Source organism: Babylonia areolata, chromosome 31 (assembly GCF_041734735.1).
Source record: "Babylonia areolata isolate BAREFJ2019XMU chromosome 31, ASM4173473v1, whole genome shotgun sequence".
In the NCBI taxonomy this organism is placed as follows: domain Eukaryota; kingdom Metazoa; phylum Mollusca; class Gastropoda; order Neogastropoda; family Buccinidae; genus Babylonia; species Babylonia areolata.
The window spans coordinates 25,780,009-25,785,568 of NC_134906.1; positions in this window are offsets into that span (position 1 = coordinate 25,780,009).

Genomic DNA, 5,560 nt, shown 5'->3' on the forward strand with positions numbered 1-5,560 from the left:
TTTGATCTTCTGCTTGAATGTACACACAAAGGGGGTTCAGGCACTAGCAAGTCTGCACATATGTTGACCTGGGACATCAGCAAAAATATCAATCCTTTGCCCACCAGGTGCCATTACCGAGATTCGAACCCGATACACTCAGATTGAAAGTCCAAGCTTTAACTGCTTGGCTGTTGTGCCCGTCAATATCGAATAGAGAACCCGTTTTAATGATTACAAAAAATATGTTGTTGATTTTCTTGAAATGATTCCTTACTGGAGACAGCACGTGACACTTGTGAGTCTTGAAGGCCTTGCCTCTCTTGCTCTTTCTATTTCTGTCTGCCAGTGTGTTTGTTTTACGAGAGGAGATACTGTCTGGTATTATCATGTCTTGTATCGGTTCCAGTCACAACAGATTTTTCTTTGTTGAATTCCGGCTGTTCTCCCCTGGGAGAGCACGTAGCCACAGTGCAGTGCCACCCATATATATTGTGTCCTGTATGTACGTGTGTTTATTGGGCTGTCAACTGGGATTTATATATAGAATTTTAACTGGGAAGATCCTTTGCCAGGAGTTCTTTTACGTGTGTAATAATCACAAAGTATGCTGCATTCTGTTAATTACTGGGGCGGGTGATGACCACATCATTGTTATCACAACCTACCAGAGAAACGTTGCAGCTTGTTTGTTGGCCAATACAGTACAAAAGAAATGTTCACTGTCCGTTACTCTGATTGAATATATACAAAATATTAAACAACAGACAAGAACAGTAACTGTTGCTGGCTGAATTTAAGACGGAGGTAGACAACTGATCAAATTGATGATTGTAAAGCACACACAGACACAGGTATTGTACTGTATTCTATATTTTTGGTGCCTCCCTGTTGTCTTCCGTGAACCTTCACTTTTTAGTACACTTCGTAGTGTGTGTGTGTGGAGGGGTATATATGTATACCTGATGCTTTTGGGGGGTTACTTTGCTAAGGAAACTGCTGGGATCCGGTGTGAATGTCAGTGTCAATATTTTGAGAGATAAAAAAAACTAGAGCATGAAATCTTGAACAACTTTCTGTTTTGTTGCGAGAACACAATGACAACGTGCTTTGTGTTTTGTATCCCTTTTTGCCACAATAAATTTCCATTCGTGAAATCCGGGTGGTACCGACTGGGAGAATGACGGCAGTGCCACCAATGTATATGTGTTTGTTTCCTTTCAGGAAGCGTATTTATTTTACTATCATTTGGATTATCTACAGAATTTCGCCCGGGGACAATGCGTTTGTGTGCACGGTTGTCACAGCCACACACACACACAAGGATTGGAGAGAGGGTGTAACATGACTGTGTTCTGGTGCTGCCTCTATCCTGCCTGTCATGTGTGTGTGGAAAGGTTTGCTCCCCTACTTGACTTCTACCCCGACACATACCATGAGAACACCTCCACACACACACTACGAAGTGTACGAAAAAGTGAAGGTTCACAGAAGACAACGGGAAGGCACCACTGTTGCCAGTCAGAATGAAGAAGGATCGTTTTGCCCAGACCTGATAATAGCCCTTGACAGACACAAGGGACTCCCTGAACTCTCTTGTACACTAGATGAAAGTGATTCACATTGGTCTTTCTTTCAAATTTTGACCTTTATATCAATTATGTTGTGAGTTTCTTTGCAAATTATGTTGATGATATGAAAGAAGGCAAAAAGTCTATTCTATCTTAGTCACATATGTGTAGCAAATATCGCACAAGACAAAAGCTTAGACACTGATAAATTTATTTTCTTGCTCTGATGTTTCAGAATGTCTTGAAGTATATTATTGTTGCCATTAGTATTTTTATTACAGGATATCGAACTCAAACGTTGAACGCAACCAACGTCTTTTCAAAGAAAGAAGTTATACATTCACACTGAGTTCTTTCTTCCAGTTTTGTTTTTGAGGTAATCATTGTATTAGATACAGTTCTTTTCTGAGATATTCTCCACAGGAGATTTAATTTCAATATACAATTGCAAATGGTTGTGAAATTTTAAAATATCACATTCCACGTTACAGCATGTACTCAACACAAGCATCCGGAAATATAAAAGAATACATAGATCTTATCTTTGCATGAAGTTTCCATAGTCAAAGACAGTAACTAATTGTTTTGAAGAAGTCTACCGAACTGTTTTCCTAAAACAACATTCAGAACAACGTTTGCTGAGCTGATAATCACAAAGTATGCTACATTCTGTTAATCACTGGGGCAGGTGATGACCACATAAATGTTATCACAGCCTATCAGAGAAACGCTGCAGCTTGTTTGTTGGCCAATACAGTACAAAAGATATGTTCACTGTCCGTTACTCTAATTGAATATATACAACACATTAAACAACAGACAAGAACAGTAACTGTTGCTGACTGAATTTAAGACAAAGGTAGACAGCTGATCAAATTGCCGATTATAAAGCACACACAGAAACAGCAATTGTACTGAATTATATTTTTTGGTCACAAGAGATTTCTCTGATTTAAATTCAAGTTGATCTACCCAGGTAGAGTGCGTCAACACAATACTGGTGTTCGAGTGTGTGTGTGTGTGTGTGTGTGTGTGTGTGTGTGTGTGTGTGTGTGTGTGTGTGTGTGTGTGTGTGTGTGTGTGTGTGTTAAATACTAATATTACCATTTTCTTTGGAAATACTTTGTCTGCCAATAAGAAATATGGAGTAAACATAGGAAAAACAAGTGTTATTACCTCTATACAATGATATATTCTTCACGCTTAAAACAAAACTTTGGTCGAGTGACGTCAAAGTCGCTGTGGCATTGTGGATAAGACAATTTGCAGTTTTTCAAAAGCTCATTAGCATTTCTTCTTCTTCTTCTTCATTCGTGAGCTGCAACTCGCACTTTCACTGATATGTACACGAGTGGGCTTTTACATGGGCTTTTTCTCAGATTATCATGTCATTCAGACCACCATTTAAGGTGTATTGGAGGGGAGAGTAAAACACCTTTCCGTGCAGGACTCCTGTACACCACTACACACATTTGTGTGGAGGAGCATTCATATATGTATACCTGATGCTTTTGGGGGGTTACTTTGCTAAGGAAACTGCTGGGATCCGGTGTGAATGTCAGTGTAAATATTTTGAGAGAAAAAAAGAAAACTAGAGCATGAAATCTTGAAGAACTTTCTGTTTTGATGCGAGAACACAATGACAACGTGCTTTGTGTTTTGTATCCCTTTTTGCCACAATATATTTCCATTCATGAAATCCGGGTGGTACCGACTGGGAGAGTGACGGCAGTGCCACCAATGTATATGTGTTTGTTTCCTTTCAGGAAGCGTATTTATTTTACTATCATTTGGATTATCTACAGAATTTCGCCTGGGGACAATGCGTTTGTGTGCACGGTTGTCACAGCCACACACAAGGAGTGGAGGGATGGTGGAACATGATTGTGTTCTGGTGATGTCTCTATCCTGCCTGTCATGTGTGTGTGGAAAGGTTTGCTCCCCTACCTGACTTCTACCCTCCCTGGACACCTCCACCATGACAACACCCCCACACCCCTCCACACACACACACACACACACACACACACAACGAAGTGTATGAAAAAGTGAAGGTTCACAGAAGACAACAGGAAGACACCACTGTTGCCAGTCGGAATGAAGAGCGATATTTTGCCCAGACCTGATAACTTGACAGACACAAGGACTCCCTGAACTCTCTTGTACACTAGATGACATGAAAGAAGACAAAAAGCCCAGTCAACCTTGATGACATATGTGTAGCAAATATCGAACAGGGCAGAAGCTTAGACACAGGAATTTATTTTCTTGCTCCGATATTTCAAAATGTGCTTGTTTTTCTGCTTGCATGTACACACAAAGCTGAGTCAGGCACTTGCAAGTCTGCACATATGTTGACCTGGGAGATAGGAAAATTCTCCACCCTTTACCCACAAGGCGCCATTACTGAGATTCAAACCAGGGACATTCAGATTGAAAAAAGTGAAGGTTCGTGGAAAACAACAGGAAGGCACCACTGTTGCCAGTCGGAATGAAGAGGGATCGTTTTGCCCAGACCTGATAATAGCCCTTGACAGACACAAGGACTGCCTGAACTCTCTTGTACACTAGATGAACGTGATTCACACTGGTCTTTCTTTCAACTTTTCACCTTTATATCTGTCACATCTCATGACAAGTAAGTGCTCAACCCCCTCGTTCGCCCACCCCATCTAGCTAGAGAGCAGTGTGGGTTGTGCGGTTTGCACGAGATACTTAGTCTGTCTCGGTCTCAGTTCAGGCTGTCACTGAACTGAGATCAGCCTCTTCCTTGTCAACGAATGACAAGATTCTGGGCTTTTCGCCCGCGACTGTCAGAGGAGGCAGCCGTGCCAGTCTTTGGCTCTCTTCAGGGCTGTTTGCCCATTTCGACGCTTGTAGTGGGGATCAGTTTCCTCCGAGTGGTCGTGGTCTCTGTGTTCTCTGTGTGAACTTCCAGCTTTGGGGTAGTGGTACCTCTCTGGAAGGTAAGAGGAGACTGTAAAGACAGTCCTAACCTGTGTTCTGTCTGTTTGTCTTGTGTTCATGTCCGTGAATGAGAGAGAGAGAGAGTGAATATTTAAGTAAATATAATACTTTGCTCTTTTATGTGCATTTGTAGGATGCGTATGCATTTTTAGACATAAATTTTATAAGAATGTGATAAAATAATTGTTACATGTATTGAAGGGTTCAACCGTAAAATCTAGATTTAAGTCTTCCTTGTGAACCCCTTCAGTTATTCGTTCTATTAATGTGTGCGTATGTGTGTCACTGTATTATATATGACACATAAGCAAGAATATTCCAAACTACCCCCCTTATCCTTTTCCGTTATCCTTGCTCTTGGGTGTGGTTGTTGTCAGCCTTTTAAACTTCCGAAATAGCGCAGCTGAGTAAAATTGATCTATTCTGTAGCCCATGTGTTGATCAGGGAGGGGTTAAACTGAATTTTGTAAGACTTGTTTTCTTTACGAATTCTGGGCTAGGTACATTTAGGTTGTTTAATTGGGTTTGTCCAAGAGTGAATCCTACCAGTGGATAATAGGCTATATACAGTGGTTTCAGCATTCCCACTTTCGTGTTTATCCACGGACTTCCCTACTCTTCCACTGACCCTCCACTGTCTCCCCGGGAACCCCTCTGCCTGCCTTTGACTTCCTTGGTCCAGGCCTCCGTTGGCTGCTGCCGCCTGCCGCTGGCTTCCGTCGCCAGCGTTCTCTGGCCTGGCGCTCAGCTGTCTGGGTGTTCTGCTCTTCGTCTTCGTCGTCACTGCTCTTCGTCTTCGTCGTCGCTGTTCTTCGTGTTCGTCGTCGCTGTTCTTCGTCGTCGTCACTTACTGTTCGTCGTCGTCGTCACGACAGCATTAACGTTGTGCTTGTTTCCTTATCTTAAAGCTCTGTTGTTGTTTTTTGTGTGTGTGGGGTTTTTTTTTGTGTGTGTGTGTTATATTTATCCATTGTTATTTAAGTGTTGTTGCAGCTGGGGTTGTGGTTATTGTTTGTGGGCAAGCTAGGTGTGTGATTAAACAA